Genomic DNA, 19476 nt, shown 5'->3' with positions numbered 1-19476 from the left:
TTATGGTTCTAGGCCTTATATTTAACTCATTGATCAATTTCTTAGAGAATTGTTTGATATGGTGGGCGGCAGAGTTATCTAAATTCACTGTTTTGCATGTGGGTATCTAGTTGTTTCTGCACTATCATTTGAAAGGAGAATTGTTTCTCCACTAAATTGTCTTGACACCCCCTTCAAAGAGTAATTGACCGTAAGTGTGAGGGTTTATTTCTAGACTCTCAATTCTATCCCATTTGTCTTTATGTCCATTCTTTTGCCAGCAGCTTCTGTTTTAATAATTGTACTCCTTTGTGAGATTTCAAATAAGAAAGTTCAAGTCCTACAGTGTATTTTGGCAAGATTGTGTTGGCTATTCAGGGGTACTTTTTTGAAAGGTGGGAAGGCCAATGTTTCACAATTGGGAAAGCCTTTTCTGTCTTCTTCAGGGGGAAATTTGGGAGAACCTTTTATGAAGCTTTATTTAAGTAGGTAAACTGTCACCCCTTTATTTGCTGAAGTGCTATGTGAAAGTGTGCATTGCCTCTCGTGGAAGAATTGTGAGACCCGGGAAGCACCTGCCCACCTGGTGAGAGAGAGTGAATTCCATGATGAGGGGCAGAGAGGACACTGTTTTGGGATACAGTGTTGTTGGGCGAGTTGTATACATCTCTACTTCTTTGTCTCTGTACAGTAGGTGTAGGGACCAGCCCCACAGTGTCGGTAGGTTTTTCTCCCTGTGTGTGGAGACAAGAGATTGTTGAAATAAAGACACAATACAAAGAGATAAAAGAAAAGACAGCTGGGCCTGGGGGAGGACTACCCCCAGATGCAGAGACCAGTTAGTGGCCCCGAATGCCAGGCTGTGCTGATATTTATTGGATACAAGACAAAGGGGCAGGATAAGGAGTGTGAGCCATCTCCAGTGATAGGTAAGGTCACGTGGGTCGTGTCCACTGGATGGGGGCCCTTCCCTGCCTGGCAGCCGAGGCAGAGAGAGAGAGAGAGCTTACACCATTATTTCTGCTTATTAGGGACTTTTTGTACTTTCACTAATTTGCTACTGCTAACTAAACGGCAGAGTCAGGTGTACAGGATGGAACATGAAGGCGGACTAGGAGTGTGACCACTGAAGCACAGCATCACAGGGAGATGGTTAGGCCTCCGGATAACTGCGGGTCGACCTGACTAATGTCACGCCCTCCACAAGAGGTGGAGGAGTAGAGTCTTCTCTAAACTCCCCCGGGGAAAGGGAGACTCCCTTTCCTGGTCTGCTAAGTAGCAGGTGTTCTTCCTTGACATTGAGGCTACCGGTAGATCAGGATCCACCTCGCAACCGGCGTCTTCCCAGACGCTGGCGTTACCGCTAGACGAAGGAGCCCTCTAGTGGCCCTGTCTGGGCATAACAGTAGGCTCACACTCTTGTCTTCTGGTCACTTCTCACTATGTCTCCTCAGCTACTATCTCTGTATGGCCTGGCTTTTCCTAGGTTATGATTATAGAGCGAGGATTATTATAATATTGGAATAAAGAGTAATTGCTACCAACTAATGATTGATATTCATATATAATCATATCTAAGATCTATATCTGGTATAACTATTCTTGTTTTATATTTTATTATACTGGAACAGCTCGTGCCCTCGGTCTCTTGCCTCGGCACCTGGGTGGCTTGCTGCCCACAAGTGGGCATCTCCGTTGTACACAGTAGGTTTTGAAATCCTTGTTTATCCTCTGGGGTCTGGGTCTTGGCTTACCTATTAGCTGCAGCTGAAAGAGGTGTCTGCTAAGGCAATGACACCTGTGGGGAGAAGAAGGGTTAGGCAGAGTGAAAGTAGCTGGGGCTGAGAGAAGCCAGGAAAGTCTGACTCTTAGAAACTATGGGTCAGCAGATGGGTGTCCTCAGGGGTAAATGGGCCATGCCGGTAGCCACTGCAGTGGACTGGAAGAAGGTAAGGGATGCTGGGTGTCCCCTGTTCTCTCTCAGCTCTGTAGCTGAAGATTTGGGCCCTGGGCTGCTACTGCCCTGCAGCAGCAGAAGGGTATAGAGGGATATTGTATATCAGGACCAAGTCCATGTCATCTTCTTATGCATTGTTATCTCAGATGGAGGATTCTGTTCAGAGACTTGGCCTGGACACATGGGAGGGCCCACCCCATTCTTTTAAAATTATTTTAAGAGAACAGTATTAGCAAATGTGGTACATGTTTTATTCTGCTAGAATCAGTATTACTGTCACGTTTTACAATGTATCTCTTAGGAAACAGCGAGAGCCATCCACACAATGTGCATTTAAAGGGGACTCTACTATGATTTCAGCTTTCCTATCTCTTTATAGAAACCATCTTCTCTGCAAACACACAGGCAATATCTCTGTGTTCATTTCCATTGGGAGCCCTGTATGCAAGGTGGAGAGAGCCACATTTCCCCCTGAGATGTTATGTAAAGTTTGAGGTTGAGAGGACATATCTGACACTCTGTTGTTACCCTCAGAAGCTACTACATGTGAAATTCTAATGACTGCATTATCCCACCAATAAAAGAGGCGGCATGAGCAAGGACAGTTAAGAGGGGTAAGAGCCTCATCATGATGGAGAGTCTTGTTCTGACATCTTGGGAAAACGTGTCCACAGTGTGAAGTCATCAACTTGTTGTCCTGGTTTACAGTTTGAGCATCTTTTGTTATGGTGTCGAACATTTTGGTGAGCTCTGAGTGGCTCACATTTCAGGTACAAGGATTTCCCCATGAAATTTACGTTGAGTTGTCCACCTCCAGCTTATAGGGCTTCTGGAACAGAGTGGGTCTTGCTCTTAATGATTCCATGGGAGAAAATGGAATTGGAGGAACTGGTAGAATTCAGGGTAATGTCTAGTCTGCAGGTGGATAATAGAAACACAGAAACAATGAACAGGGCTGCAATCTCATAACAGGTGTACTTCAATTTTTATTTTCCACATAATTTTTCTCTCTATGGGCATCTCTATTTTTACCAATGGTAATTTCAGTAGAATAAGTTTGTTTGCAAAATAGGTTGAGTTTCTTCAAATGTGGTCTGATTCTTTACATAAGTGCAGCAAGAGTAGCAGTGGACCATGTGGACTGTCTTTTAAAATTTTCTTGGCTCTAAGTTTTTATAAGAAATCTCAGATTAAACTTTTACAAAACTCTTGAGAATAGGAAGCCAAACCAAGGCTGACTTCAGACTTTGCCTGCAGTTCATATTGGTTCATTCTATCTATATTCTTAAATATAACATCCCAGTCAAAGCCTTGGTAATATAACCAGTGATTTCAAATGTGTCCTGTTACAAAGAGAGCAGATTGTTACTGTACTTGTTCAAATATGTGTATTATCATAAACATATCAATACTCATGAATAGTTGCCCAATTCTGAGGCAGTCAGGTAGAGAGCAAAAGTAAATGTTTCAATTATCGTTCCCAGAAGTTTAGTTTATTGAACTGCTATAAGCTATAGATAGATTAAAAGAAAAAAATTCCATAAATCTAGAAAACAAACCATTTAACGAATCAGCAAATTTTCAAATAAAAATCATAAAAACATTATCCTCATTATTATCAATTATTTCAATGAAAGCAATGTTTTTCCTGCTTGGTCTAGGCTGGGAATTTTACGAAGATATCAGCCTGTTTGTTAAAGTTTTGGAAGTTCTTAGACAGTCCAGTGGTATAATCTTGAAGTTATCAGAAACTTCTATTAAAGAGTACTTGTCAGCATCTTTTCCATGAATCTCCTTGAAAAGGAAGCAATTTTGGACTGTAGCTGATTGGAAATGCTTTGAGAAAGAATAAAAACAACGTCTGTGAATGACAAAGATTTTAAATGGCTATGGTGAAAACTCTCATGAGAATTCATTACGATAACACAGGACATAAAAGTTAATTACTTCTGTGGGATGTGACATTATGGCTGATAACATTTTTAATTTCTAGGAATCTCATACAATTTCTGGAACAAATCACATCATTAACATATCCATAAATATACCATAGAGAAGGTTTAATATCCTTTACCACTTATGATTTGTAAATGCTTTTCGTATAATTTTACATATCAAATAAAGTGACTTTTCCATGTAGCTTGTGTTTTTCAGGTCTTATCATCTATCTTAGGCTTAATGTTCCTTGGGGTAGAAACCTTGCCTTCTTCATTTCTGTATCTTTCATGAACATATGAGTTGGTTATCAGGAAAAGGTTCTCAATCACATGTAGGTTGTGTTCTGAGTCTCATGTTTACACATTAATGCTAGAGTCATCATTCTCCGGGAGGTCAGAGGTTGCTTGTGATGAAGGGTATGCGTAAGCCCGTACTGCAGATGGTAGATGGGAGATCACCGTGTTTTTAGCCATAGCATTGGAACTCAGCATTCTATGTGTATATCAGGTGGAGGGGAAGGGATGTGTAGAAAGACAGATTTAATTAGAATGGAGGAATTACACTAGGGAATAGAGGGAATGGAAGCAATAAAAATTAGTAAAGAGAAGAAATGTGAACTTATCAAATAGGCAAGAGTAGATCCCTGAAGATTTTTGAATAGGCGAGTTAAGTAGAATTTAGGAAGGTAATAAGGCAGTCATACACAAGGAAGATTTCAAAGCCTGGAGATAAGTCAAGCAGTACCTCTAGCAGTTGTTGAGGTTGTGGGAATGGAGAGAATGACACAAGCGAGAGATGTTAAAAAAAAGGATCAAGAGGGTTTTATAAGGTATTGAATCTGGGAAACAAATGAGCAGAGGTTGAGGATAATCATTTGTAGGAGACAGTGAGGTACAGGGAGCATGAAGAACAGGGGAGAAGAGACCTGCAGGAATAAGTGCCGAGAAGCAGGAGTTCAGTGGGAGGAGGAGGAGATCCAGTCCCAGATACAGACAAAGAAGTCCTTTCTCTCTCCCAAGCATGGCAGTCAGCCCTGCAGGAAACAGGACAAAAGGAAAGGCCGTCATACCTGCCAGTCTTCCTGAAATACACTACACCAGGGCTGCTATATCAGAGCCACACTGGCCAGTACTCCAATCATGATGCTGACAGTGACTCTACCTGAAAGGCCAGGAGAACTTCCTTGTACCGAAGTATCTGTCATGGAAAGAAAAGAAAAGAAGGAATAAAAGTGATGTTATTTTACAGTGTGGTACCTTAGGAACCATCACTAAGTATGAAGTAGTTTCTACTTCTTCCTTCAGGGATTACATTAATTTTGTGGGAGGGTTCCTGGTAGATGACTAGCCAACTATATTCTTGCAGTTTTTTTCTCTCTCAATGTGTTTCTAGGTTAGTGATCAGTCTTCTCTCAATTTCATCCTGACCATACTGCACTCAGATATTTTTGAAGGCTTTGTGATGTGAGAAAGGCTGACTGCGATTTTCTGTGTCATTAGAACTTTCTACCCTTTCATGGTTGCATCTTTTTCTCAGTGTCTCAGTTGTGGTAGGCATGAGTAAGACTCTGTCAGGTGTCCATGGCGGCTTGTGTTTCTCAAGAGGATTACTGAGTTCTTGGTGGAGCCCATTAATGAATAGGGCAGTGAAAGTATAGGCTTATGTATGTTGAAAAATTTCCCTAGGTAATTCCAATACTCCCAGCTAATAATTGATTAATAATCAATTGACTTGATTGACAGAAGGCCCAGATCAGTGCATTCCAAATTGACAACCTACTTTGCATAGAGTCCTCACTTTCCTGAAGCTCCCAGCAGGGATATGAAAGCAAGCCCAGTTCTGTGAGACTCTGTTTTACTCTCTTGGGTGACTGGTGGTAGGACTCCCTGTCAGCATTGCCATGCTTTCTTTGAACTGAAACTAAATCTTCTTTCTCCTTCTTCGTACAGGAATCAGATTTGCATAGTGGTCCCAAGGCTCTCCCAGACTTTTCTCATGCCTGCTCCACTTTCCCTCACAGACATTTTTCCTAATAAATTATCTTGCATGTCTAATCCCATCTTGGATGCATCTCAGTGGGCATCAACTAACATACCAGGCTTGATTTTTTTGCACTTAGCTTTTTTCTCTCTCTCCCTCATGTAGGCAGCAACTATGTCCTAGTGTTTTATGTGTTACCTCTTTTTTGTGTGTATAGGAAATATATATATATTTCCATATACTTACGTATATATAATATTTAATAACAAAATATATAATAATATAAAATGTATAATAGTGTAAAACATATACACATTTCCATATATGTATATGGAAAAAGAGGTAACACATAAAACACCACGACATTTATACATAATAAAATTGACATTATATATATATATATGGTGTCTGGTAGTCTTATCCTCTCTATAAATACACACTTTTTGTCACTGCCCCTTCCCTCCCATGCAGAACTCCCATGACCAAATCTCCTATTTCTCCAAGTGTGTGTCACTCACTGTCCTCTGTGCTGTGTCCCATGTGCTGTGGCCACAGCCTCCTAGTGTTTTATGTGTTACCTCTTTTTCTATGTATACATATGGAAAAAGCATATACATATTTATCTCTATATATTTATCTATATACAATATATAATAACCTAAAAGTATATAATATACAACCATTTAAAATATATACATATTTCCATATATATGAAAAAAAGGTAACCTAAAATACTAGGCCATTTATATATAAAATTCACATATGTAATATAAATGCCAATTTTATCATATATAAATAAGTATGAACATGTTAGACTTATCATATATAAGGTGAATTTGGAATGTCCTGACCTGGGCCCTCTGTCAGTCAAGTCCCTGCCATGGAGGCCATTCATGGCTGCCACAAAAGACACCGAGTAAAAGATGCAACTATGAAATGGTGAAAAGTTCTAAAGCCATAGAAAATAGCAATGAGCATTTCTCACATCCCAAAACCTTCAAAAATATCTGAGTGCAGCATGTCTAGGATGGAGTTAAAAACTTCAATCTTGAAAAGGAAAAAGGAAGCTGGAGGACTCATACTTTCAGATTTCAGCATCTACTGCAAAGCTACAGTAATCAAGAGTGTGGTACTGGCATAAAAGAGGACATAGAAACTAATGTCATAGAATAGAGAACCCAGAAAGAATGCTTTCATATATGGCCAAATGATTTTTGTCAAGAGTGCCAAGACCATTCCATGGGGAAAGGACAGTCTTTTTAACATGTGATACTGGGAAAGCTGGCTATCCATGGACAAGTATGAGTTGAACCTTTACCTCACACCATATATAAAAAAATGAACCCACAGTGTATCAAAGACCTAAATGGAAGAGTGAAGACTACCAAACACTTAGAAGAAAACATAAGGAAAAAGCTTCATGATATTGAATTTCAGAACGATTTATTAGTTATAACTATAAAAGCACAGCAACAAAAAAGGGATAAATTAGACTTCATGAAAATTAAAAACTTTTATATATCAAAGGCCATTATCAAGAATGTAAAAAGGCAAACTATGACATAGGGAAAATTTCTGCAAATCATGTATCTGTTAAGAGATTAATTTCCAGAATACATGAAGAACACTACAAATCAAAAACAGCAAAAATCCAAAATCCCAATAAAAAAATGGACAAAGGACTAAAATAGAGATTTTATTAAAGAAGATACACAAATGGTCAATGAGGACATGCAAAGATTCTCAATATTAATACTTAGAGATATGCAAATCAAAACCATAGTGATACATGACCTCACACACATTAGGGTGGGTTTGATAAAAACAACATGAACAACAACATCAGAAAACAAATGTTTTCGAGTACGTGGGAAAATTGAAGCTCTTAGCGTATTGCTGATGGCAATGGGAAACATTATAGCCACTGTGGCAAAATGGCATAGCATGGCCAGCTCATGCCTGTAATCCCAGCACTTTGGGAGGCCAAGATGGGTGGATCTCTTGAGGTCAGGAGTTTGAGACCAGTCTGGGAAGCATTTCGAAACCCCATCTCTACTAAAAATACAAAAATTAGCTGGGTATGGTGGCATGCACCTGTAATCCCAGCTACTTGGGAGGCTGAGGCACAAGAATCACTTGGACCTGGGAGGTGGAGGTTGCAGTCAGCCAAGACTGTTCCATTGCACTCCAGTCTGTGTGACAGAGCAAGACACTTTCTCAACATCAACAACAACAGAAAAGAAAACGATATGTCAGTTTCTTAAAAAAATGAATTATCACTTGAACCAGCAATTCTACTTCCGGACATACTGCCAAAAGTATTGAAAAAAATTTGAACAGATATTTGTACACTGATGTTCACAGCAGCATCGCTCACAATAGCCAATGGGTGGAAACAACTGAAAAGTCTATTGAAAGATAAGTGGATGAACAAAAAGGTATATCCATGCTTTGGAATGTTCTTCAATCTTAGCAAGGGATAAAATTTTGACACATGGTGCAAAATGGATAAACCTTGAAGACATTATGCAAAGTGAAATAAGCCAGACACAAAAGTATAATTATTATATACTTCCATTTATGTAAGATAGATAGAATAGTCAGTTACATAGAGACAGAAATTAGAATGGTGATTACCAGGGGTTAAGGGGAGACAGAATGAAGTTATCATTTACTGGGTATAGAGATTTAGTATAGTAGGATAAAAAAATCTCTGGAAATGGATAGTGCTGATAGTTACACAATACTAAATTTCACGCTTAGAAACAGTTAATGGTAAGTCTTAGATATAAAGTGTCTAGTACTCTTTCCCTCTCTATAAATACACACTTTTTGTCGCTGTTCCTTCCCTGCCAGAGAGAGCTTCTGTGAGTTAATCTCCCTATTTCTCCAAGTGTGTGTCACTCACTGTCCTCTGTGGTGTGTTCCATGTGCTGTGTCCACAGACTCAGACAGGCAGTGACCAGAGAGAAGACAGAGCCCTATTCCCATTTTTATAAAGCCTTACCCATGGGAGGCTTGGCTTCTACTGGCAGCTTGATTTAGCCAGATTCAGAACCGGCCACCCAGGCACCTTATCCACATGCCCTGGTCCCACCCCGGGAGGAGTCAGGGCAGGGTCGGTCACTGGGCGAGCCCACAGCAATGGAGGGAGCAGAGTCTGAGCTTCTTCTCCCTCACCCAAGCGGCTTCCTCCTCTCATTTGGGGAAAAGTGTGGGTTTGCTTTGAAGCCTCTGATGTTCATTGCAGCTCATGGAGTACACACACACACACACACACACGCACGCACAAAGGACACAGAAGGGATGTTTTGGTGATGGAGAGAAACAGCTTGACCATGAGGACCCTCCTCTTTCTCCCTCTGTGAAGGCCCTTACACTGCATAGGGCTTGGGGCTGTTAAAGCCATTTCCCTACATTTCTCAGGCTGCACCCAAGGTCATCCACCAGAAATCTGGAAAACAAAGGAAGAGAATCTGTAGATATGAACTGGGAGGATTCAGGAGAAAAATTTGGGATTTACTTTTGTGCATGGGACACAGGCTGAGTATAAAAATGTTTTCCTGGCCCTTTCTTGGAAACCCAGATAGGCTTCACCTGAAAGCATATTGCCAATGCTCCAGCGATCCACTTACCAGGGACTGTGATTTTCTTGGTTGTGAAGTTTTTGCCATTAGTGACTGGGTTATGAACATAACACAGATAGTCCCTACTATTCTCTGTAGTGACTTGGGGGATAAAGAGCTCTTGTCCTGTTTGCTGGTTATTCCCATTCAGCAGCCAGGAATACTGTACTGATGGGTTAGAGCCTGCGAGGCAGGAGAGGTTGAGGTTTGACCCTGGATAGTAATAGGTGTCTGAAGAATAAGTTATGGGTTTATCTGTGCCATCTGGAGCAAAGAGAATAAAGCCACAGGTAATGTTATCAGAGGGAATGGGAAGCTCCTGGTCTGTGGAAGGGACACAGTGTTTCTTTTTGCCAAGTCACAACCCCGAAGTCCCAGCCAAACTTCCTCTGTATTCACTGAACTGGAGGAGTCTAAGACATTCACCTGTTTCTCCCATCACAAGCTGTGGAACCAGAGTCTCCTAAGACCAGAGAAACCCCTCCCTTCCTGGGCCTACCCAGGTTTGTCTGGAGCAGGAAGTCATGGCCAGCTTGGGGGCCCAGGGGTAAGTGTCTTCATACTTGGACCTGCGAGGGACTGAGAGGCCTGGCCTCGGGTTATGTGGATTTGGGCTGGCAGCCTTGTCCATGAAGGAAAAGAGGATACTCACAGAGAACATCCAGGTGACTGGGTCACTGTGGCTGGTACTCACTACATTCTTCCTTTGACATTCATAGAGTCCTGTGTCACTCCTTGTGACACTGAGTAGAGCAAGGATCCTGTTGTCATTGGACATCTGCAGCCTGGGACTGACTGTGAGTCTATGACCATTTACCCACCACATGTAGATTGTGCCATGAGTCTCAGGTTCACAGGTTAAGACCACAGCCTCCTCATGCTCCACGGGGTTGCTGGTGACATAGGGCTTAGGCAGATTCGCTGTGCAGATAACAGAGAAGATTCCCCTGTGTGGCACCATTGATTTCTCCACGAGCATTTTCCAATCAGAGTTGACATCTCCCACCTCTCAGCCAATCCAAGTCCTTAAAAGCCCACAGCAGGTCTGTGTGTCAAAAGACAGATGGATGCATGATGATCTGAGGGCTCAGAAACCAAAGGGGCCACTTGCTCTGTGTGGGAGATGCCCAGACTTCTGAAGTGTGAATCGAGCAGCAATATTGGTGAAGTGTGAATTGAGCAGGGTCAAACAATTAGAGTTTGATTAACTTTGTTTAAATTGGTCAGAGTCCAAGTGAGGCAGCAGTGGCTCATGCATCTCCGCCCCCCCCCCGAAGGACCCCACCTTATGACAATGTTGTTATTGTGAATACACAGGTGTGCATGAAACAGGCAGTAAATCAGACAGCACCCACCTGGCCAGCTCCACCTGGTCCGAGGAACCACCAGTATTCCCATTATGTGTATGTTACAGCCTTTGTAGGCTACAAAATATAAAATACAACTTTAGAATATAAAATATGCTATTGTCGATACAAAAGATTGAATATGAAGCTGAATATGTTGTTCCACTTTTTCTCACTCTTGTTTAACTTTGCTGTTTCAGTTTTGGAAGTTTCTATTGACACATGCTTAAGCTAGAGATTCTTTCCTCATCTGTGTGCAGCCTACCAGTAAGCCCATGGAGGGCATTCTTTATTTCTCTTAGAGTGTTTTTAATCTCTAGCATTTCTTTTGGTTCTTTCTTAGAATAGCCATCTCTGTTTAAATCACCCATCTATTCCTGAGAGGTGTCTCCTTTTTCCATCATAATCCTTAACCAGAGTTGTTTTAAATTTCCAGTCTGATAATTTCAACATCCCTACCACATCTGTGTCTGGTTCTGATCCTTGCTCTGTCTTTCAAACTGCATTTTTTTTTTTTGCCATAGTCTGTCTTGTATTTTTTTGAAAACCACACATGATGTACTGAGTAAAAGGGACTTGAGTGAGCAGGCATTCAGTGACATGGTGGTGAGTGCGGTGAGAGAAGGGTTCTGTGTTTCTGAATGAGGTCTGTGTCCTGGGCTGTGAATGTCACAAGTGCCTCTCAGGTTTTTCTTTCCATTAGGTGGGATATGATGACTTGAGGAGGTTGGAGTTGGATATTTCCCCTCCCCCTGGCCAGCTAAGCTCCCATCAAATCCCAGCTAATTAGGCTCTAGTAAAATAGTTTCTCTTAAATGTAGGTCTTACCAAGAAGAATATAATTCACTAACAACTTTCCAAGTGTTTTTTTCTCTTCTTCCTAGAAGAAAGATGTGGGGATTCTTTTTGGATATTGACAGTGAGAACCTGGTAGAGCTCCAGGAGCTAAAAGTCATAAAACTGTCCCCCTACTCCCAAGACTAATCCATCCACTGGCGTGTTTATCTCTGTGCTGTGTCCACACTGAGCCTCCAGTATTTCCTCAGTTACAGTTCAGGTTTTCTGACCCCAGCACTGGTTCCCGCTGGGGTTTCTGTGTCTGTGTTCCTCTCAGGTACGGTGCGCTGCTCTGTATTTGCCTGTGTGTCTCTCCAATATGTGGGCCAGTTAGCACTGAGACCTTGCTTCTCTGAGAAATCTAAACGAGTTGTTGATTTTTCAGTTTGTTCAGCTTTTTACTTGTGTTAGAACTGAGTGAAAATTTTTAAGCTGCTTACATGCCTGACGGAAATTCGAAGTCTCTAGGGCATGACTGGAGGATATGAGCCCCACAGCGGGTTGAGGATGGAGTCATGAGTGAAATGGGTGAAATGAGCCCATGGGCTTTGGAAACTGCAGATCTGCCCTTCTCCCTCTTACCCCCTGGTGAGTCAGAAACTGAAACCACCTTTGCAAAGCATACGATGCTGAGAGGAAGCTAGCTTGGCTGACCCCATCTCATCTCTAGCCTCAGGCTGGCTGTCCTGTCTCATTCCTGGGCATAGACTAGTGTAAGCCTTTGAGGATTTTATAGTTTTACTTTGAAGCAAGGATGATAATGGTCCCTCCATAAAATTAGCTCCCTCCTTGTCGGGGACTACTTTGGTAAATGTAAGAAATGGCCATAAATTATGGGAGGGACCCAAATTCTGCTAAAATGCAGGCATAGTTTCTATAATCCCTTACTGCCCCGGAGTCATGTGTCCAGAGGTCACAAGATTTGTGACTTTCCTAGTTGCTCCTATCGATAGCAACACTATTGTAGAATCTGAGATTTATCTTTTGAGATGTTTCTCAGATTTTTCATTCTCGCAACCAGCTGACCTCATCTAGACTCATGACCAATGGCTCAACCAGTCATGTGGCCCCCAGTCAGAGGCAGATTCAATAAATACAGACCGTTTCCCCTACCTGCATCATTTCATCTCCAGCCAGTCAACAGCACTTATTCCTTAGACCTTTGCCTCTGAAAATTTTTGAAAAACTCTAACCTCTGAGCCATTGAGGAACCTGATTTGAGTCATAATAAATGTCTGTTCTCCTGTTTGGCAGCCTTGGGCTAAGTAAAACCATTCTTTACCACACATCACCTTCTCAATAAATTGGCTTTGCCTGTGCAGAGGGCAAGAACCTGTCAGGTGATTATAAGAATGGATGGAGGAGTCACTGATCTCTGTCTGGTGGCCTGTTTCATGAGTCAGCCTCTCAGGGAGAAAGAGCCCTGGACTGGGACACAGTGGAAGCTTATTCTCCTGGTGACCTGGGGACATTGCCTCATTATGGAGCCTGGCAGGGGTGGCTGCTCTGACTGATTTTGGTGTATTTTTCATTTCCCAGAAGGCAGGACAGGCCTCAGTGTGAGCAGGAAGGAAATGGAACAGTCAGTCTTGTTAGAGAGGGTGTCTGGGGAAGTCCTCAGTGTGGAGGAAGCTGTGCAGGACAGGGCTCATCAGGTAGAATGAAAGGGGGATGCAGTTTTTTCACTGAACACCTTTCAGACATCTCACCAACTCTGGCCTCACTGGGCTCTGCCTTTCCTCCTGAGCCCTGAGCTCTGATTGCTGGGAGGGAGGGAGGGAGGAAGGGTGAAGCTGGGATGTGTGCTTTCCAGGTTTCTTCCATCTCTGGAATCTTGACAGTGAAGGACCCTAATGTGTAACCACAGAGGAGACCGTGGGAAAAAGCTGTTTCTCAGGGGTGCCTGGCTTATGAAGTGAGGGGAATTCAGACCGGGTTGGACTCATGAACTACAGGGACCCTGTTCCATGTCAGCAACCAGCTCCTCTAGCTCTGTGTTTCTCTCTGTGGCTAATTCTTCCTGTGGCTAATATATATATTATATATATGTATGTATATATATAACATGCCATTTTAACCGCTTCACTTAAGGAGAGAGAGAGAGAAGAGAGTTTCTACTAATACCAAATCTGGGTTAAATAAGTGTGGTCCTATTTCCTGGGGTTGGGCTTTTGCTAGATGTGTCAATTCCTGTTGGAAGTGAGCTAGAGAGGTTACATGCTTAACGAGTTTAGAGATTTTCTATATGAAAATACTCTGTGAGCACATTGATAAGTTTTATCCTTTCCTAGGTGAAAAGCTTTGTGAAGGATTTTAAGGACTTCCTGTTGGCTGAAGGCTGGCAAATGGCGTTTGCCATCCTCTGACTGGAGCCATTCTGAGGACTGGAAAGACTACCCTGAGAAGTGGCCTATTTTATCTCTACAGGAAGGTACTGAAGTTTAATTTATCTTTCGGAGTCTTCCTAGATTAGAAGGCTTTGAGGTGTGTTGATGCCTTGCCAGTGACTTAGGTGCCTGATCAGCGAACCTATTTCCTTTGGCTACTTCATCTGTTCCCTTTTTGATGTTCCCTATAATGTATAACTGCTATTTCTCATGGAAGAAAACTGAGGATAATAACGTGTTAATTTTTTGGTGATATTTTATAGGAAATCCATTAGTGGTAAGAAAATGCCTTTTATTTTAAATGGCAGCATGAGCATGAAGAACTAAAAAAGCATACTTGGAATTAGTGTAAATATTAGCTACATTTCCCTTGCTTAATTTAAGTGCTCTTGTAAGAACTATTTGTTTAGCTGATTGAGCACCTGCAGCCAAAGAGAGACATTATTTAGAGTGACTACTGCTTATCCTGCCTTATGTATTTCTTGCCTTACCATCTGTTTGTTAGCTAAGAGCTCCCTCTAGAGGAAAGTAATTTTGCCACATTAAGTGGGGGTTTAAACTGTTTTTTCCTAGGGTTAATTTGGAGGCTTTTGTGACTAGTAGAGCTATTGTGACGGTGGTGTGGAAGCAGGTGTAAACAATAGGTCCTCCTAACTGCAAATAAGAGGTTGAGAAAAATATTGGATTAGAATTTTTCCTGAGACACCCCTTATGGCTGTGCTATGGGAAGAAGGGAGGCCTGGATAAGAAAAGAGAAAAGAGAGAGACTGGACCTAGTGTTTAGAAGGAGATCTACTTTCCTTCCTATAATTTCCAGAATCACCTGTGTCTCCTGTGCTGTAATGGCAGTTTAAGCTGCTGGAGCCAGGGGGTTGAGCCCCAAGACCAATCAGTCCTGCTGGACCACTGTGAGACTGGTTCTGGACCCAGTGACCTCCATGTGTGGGAGCAGTTGCATCTCCAGTGGTCTCCACCACAGGCTGGACAGGGTCAAGGTGGCTTCCTCTTGCTGTTTGGACACTCCTTCCTAAAATGCCCTGGCTTGCCACACCGAGAGCAACTAGTGGATACACCTCTGGGATCCTGGACTTTGCAACTCTGCAAAGCAGCTACTAGAGGCTTTGTCCTTCTCTTGAGCTTTCTCTCTTTCTTCTGGGCCTTCTCCTGGTCCCTATTATAAAAGACTGAAGTGGCTACCCTCAGAAGGTTTTCCAAGGTGCTGTCTGCTACTATAGCTTGCCTTTTTTAGGTTCCTTCTAATATTGGAAGCTTTCTGTATAATAAACTTATCTTTTAGAATGGGCTGCCACTTGACTGAATCAGGAGATAAAAAGGTGTGTGCTTATAGTGCCCCTCTCAACCTATCCATAAAGGCTGCAGGATTCTCATGTGGCTTTGAGTCTATCGTAGAGGACTCAAAGGAATTAAGAGGTCTGGTCTTAGTTTTTCTTTTCCATTCATGTGCAGAGCTATTGGGGTTTCAATCAGGGTTGTCAAGAGGTACTGTTTCACTTCCTATTTGGAATGGTGTTTCTGCTATTTCTTCACTTTCCATATCTCCTTCCTTCCCTTTTAGTGTATTATAGGAGATATGTTGCTCATCTCCCAAATTCCCTGCTGCTTGCAGAGCTGCCTGTTTTTCAGCTGCAGTTAGGGTTTGGTTTGGGAGCAGCATAAAATCCTTCCATGTGAGGTGAAACACCTCACTTAAATTCTGGAAAGCTTCTGTACACCTATCAGGATTGTCTGAAAATCAGCCTGAGTCTTACTTTATTTGCCTAAGGTCCTGTAATGAGAAGGGAACTTGGAAGGACCCCAAATTATGGAGATTCTCAGATGGTTCTCTTGGAAGTCGCTTTTCTAATTCTAGGAGATTATTCTTTACATGTCTGCCTGATATGGCTGTTAAGAAATCTGGGTTGCTGTTACAATGCTTGTAAAGGTTTAGTAAAAATGCCCTATCTTTGTGCAAAATAGAATGAGTTGCTTTTCTCTTCAAAGTCCTGAGGTTAAAAGAGTCTAGTGCCTCAGAGTGCACTCCAGAGGGTTGCAAGCTGAAGATGCTCTGTTAGCCATTGAGAAAAAGAAGTGAGAATAAAAGTGTCCTTATTGTCCTCCTTCTTTCATTGTGACTCAGAGTGGAGTGGCAGACAGTGGGAACGCCCCCCCAACTGTTTTCTCTCGTTGGTTCCTGAGTCCTGGCACTGTGTTAAATGTGCCACCCATGGTTGTAGGTGTGGCCCTCTAAGCCATGGAACTGGATAAATGAAGTGATGGGATTAGCCACACTTACCCATGCAACCTTAGCTTATCTGCCTGTGATCTGCCTGGCTTCCTGAAAAATAGATCTCTGGAGAAACTGTAACAGTTGCTTTTGAGCAAGCTTTCTTTAACAGAGGGAATGTGCCAGTTGCCAGTTATGGCCTGTGCTAAAACATTTACCCTCAGAGAAGTGGTCCTGGTTAACTCTGTTTTTAAAATATCCTTACTAATTAAATACTGTTCTAATTGGAGATAGAATAGGTAACTTAAATGAAGTAGTGACCTAATGGCAGTTTTTCCTGCTGATGGGGCAGTATCAGAACTAAAATTTGGCTATGGAAGACATTTTACTCCTAATTGTTGAAAGCAGAGTTTTCCTATTCACAGAAAGGGCTTTTCTATCAGGGTAAAAAGAGAGAATTGGAAAAGTGCAGTGTTATGGCAAAGGACCAACAATGTGCCTCTTGAGGAGGATTTCTATTTCCACTAGGTGACACTGTTGGCTAAGAAATTCCATGTGCTTACCAAAGGAAGGAGAGAGAGAGAAAGATCTATTGGATTAGTTATTATAGCATTTAGTGATCTTTCCTAACAGAAGTGTTTCCCTGAACTGTAAAAATTTCCACATATTGCATACACAAAAAGAATAGGAGACATAGAGACCATGGATAGAAAGGAAGAACAAATTTGCAACAGGATAGCAAATTAGGAGACCCATGACCAACATCTGGATGGGCTGCTGAAGGCTGTGTTCAGTCCAGAAACCATTGAATAACATCAGGGTGTGTCCTGTCCAGAAATTCTCACCTGCTCCAGGACATCCCCCAGCCTCATGTGATGGTGAGGTTCTCTATGAAAGGTAAGTAGTTTGAAGAGAAACTTGAAATTAAAGGACAGATTTGAGGTTTGCTCCATACTCACCATTCTGATGTTTCTATCTTCTCTTCTGATCACAATCCTGGATGAGAACTCCCAAATAAAATGGCTCTGTTTGGGAATCTATCCATGGTTCTTTGTCACACACTGAGAAAGAACTCCGGACATGGAAACACATGAGTAGTGGGTTTAGGAGTGAAAAATTTAACAGACAAAAAAGAAGAGAGAGAGAAAAACCTTTTTCATACTGAGAAAGCAGTCACCCAAGAGAGGGTCTTGAATTTGGGGAGAATGCAATGGATTTTGTACAGAGACTTGAGGAGGCAGTGATTGATTTACATAGGATCCAGGGGATTGTTTTGACTAGGTGTGCCATTTACATAGCCTGAGAAAAGACAGGCCCTCCCACCATAATCTTTTATTATGCGAATGTGGCTTCTACCTGGTAGTCACCTTGACACCTGCATATGTGGTGACAAGGAAAAAAGAGCAGGAACTGCCATATTGGGTGTACCTGGCTCTTAGCTGGCTGCATCTACATATGCATATCTATGCTTGTAGCCTGATCATTCAGTCTGTTTTCTGTTAGAAATTGTTTGGGTGCTGCTTTTTATTAAAGGAAAATTCCACCAAGAATTCTTTTACCCTTTCTACCTGCCTAAAAATAATTTCTCAATAACTCCTGTATTAGAACCCCTTTAGGAAAACAGAAAAGATGACACAGACTCTCCTGTAGGGGATTAACCATTGTTTTTTTCTCATGGAACCCCAAGAGTTGCAAGTGAATGCATTTCTCTCAGGTCTAAAACTCTGCTATTTTCTCCATTGTGTTGCCTGACCTCTTTGCCTTTTATGTTACTTTGTACTGTGAAAATATTTGACCTTGTGTGTATAATGGTTGCTGGGTCAGTGGTAAGAGCTATGGTTTTGAAGGTGACTAACAGTGGTTATAATAAATTATTCTAGCTTCAGAGGGCTACTCATTTCTTTGCATGTTTAGATGCAAAAGACACAGTTTAAACAAGTAGGGAAATGCCTTTGTAGCAAAGTACTCTGTGGAAGTGTTGCACAGTATAGTCTCCATTGCATTTTCCTCCTCTTGGGGACCTGGGATTCAGTGAAATCCTTGATTTTTAGCGTCTAAATGTTGTCCCTTCCAACTGGTTCTCTTTTGTACATATTTAATTGATTAGAATCTAAAAATTGCAAAGACTTTGTTGGCCCTCTTCCTTAATGGGCTCTGTCTTGAGCACAGTGATTCAATTGAAGAACAGAGACCAAATTAAAAGCTACATCTCTAAATAAACAACAGGTGCTGGAGAGGATGTGGAGAAATAGGAACACTTTTACACTGTTGGTGGGACTGTAAACTAGTTCAACCACTGTGGAAGACAGTGTAGCGTTTCCTCAGGGATCTAGAACTAGAGATACCATTTGACCCAGCCATCCCTTTACTGGGTATATACCCAAAGGATTATAAATCATGAGCTGCTATAAAACACACGCACACGTAAGTTTATTGTGGCACTATTCACAATAGCAAAGACTTGGAACCAACGCAAATGTCCAACAACGATAGACTGGATTAAGAAAATGTGGCTCATATACACCATGGAATACTATACAGCCATAAATAATGATGAGTTCATGTACTTTGTAGGGACATGGTTGAAACTGGAAACCATCATTCTCAGCAAACTGCCACAAGGACAAGAAACCAAACACTGCATGTTCTCACTCATAGGTGGGAATTGAACAATAAGAAGACATGGACACAGCAAGGGGAACATCACACACCACGGCCTGTTTTGGGCTAGGGGGAGGGGGTGGGATAGCATTAGGAGATATACCTAATGTTAAATGATGAGTTAACGGGTGCAGCACACCAACATGACACACGTATACATATGTAACTAACCTGCAGGTTGTGCACTTGTACCCTAAAACTTAAAGTATAATAAAAAAAAAAAAACCCATGGTAAATTTCTATTATTTTTGTGTTACCTTGGCATCTATTTTTAATCTTCCTTGAACACACCAAATTTTTTCTTGAAAAAGCTTAAGTTCTCTCTCTCTCTTTTTGCTTCGAGATGTAAATGTGCTACGTATTTTCTCTAAAACTTGGTAAAGCCTTCCTCAGATAAATGTGAATCTTTACCATTTACAAGAAAGCAACTTGAATCCAACTATCTTTAAAATGGTGGGTTTTACTGATCTAATGCCTAAAGTCCTAAAATCAAAACTCTAAAATCTTTTTGTCTCTCTCTATCTTTATGTGAACATGTATA

General features: G+C 41.7%; 1 long non-coding RNA gene across 1 annotated transcript in view; it reads left to right on the top strand.

Annotated features, from left to right (window-relative positions):
* LOC134733027 (uncharacterized) overlaps positions 1-14094 on the top strand; it is a 30426-nt gene extending 16332 nt beyond the window's left edge. Inside the window, exon 3 of the long non-coding RNA XR_010116589.1 lies at positions 13955-14094. This is a non-coding gene — a long non-coding RNA (uncharacterized lncRNA). The remainder of the gene's footprint in view (positions 1-13954) is intronic.
* The last annotated feature ends 5382 nt before the right edge of the window (positions 14095-19476 follow it).

The sequence above is a fragment of the Symphalangus syndactylus genome, chromosome 17 (assembly GCF_028878055.3).
Source record: "Symphalangus syndactylus isolate Jambi chromosome 17, NHGRI_mSymSyn1-v2.1_pri, whole genome shotgun sequence".
Taxonomy (NCBI): Eukaryota; Metazoa; Chordata; class Mammalia; order Primates; family Hylobatidae; genus Symphalangus; species Symphalangus syndactylus.
The sequence above is the reverse complement of the archived record's forward strand: the minus strand, read 5'-3'. Positions and strand labels throughout refer to the sequence as shown.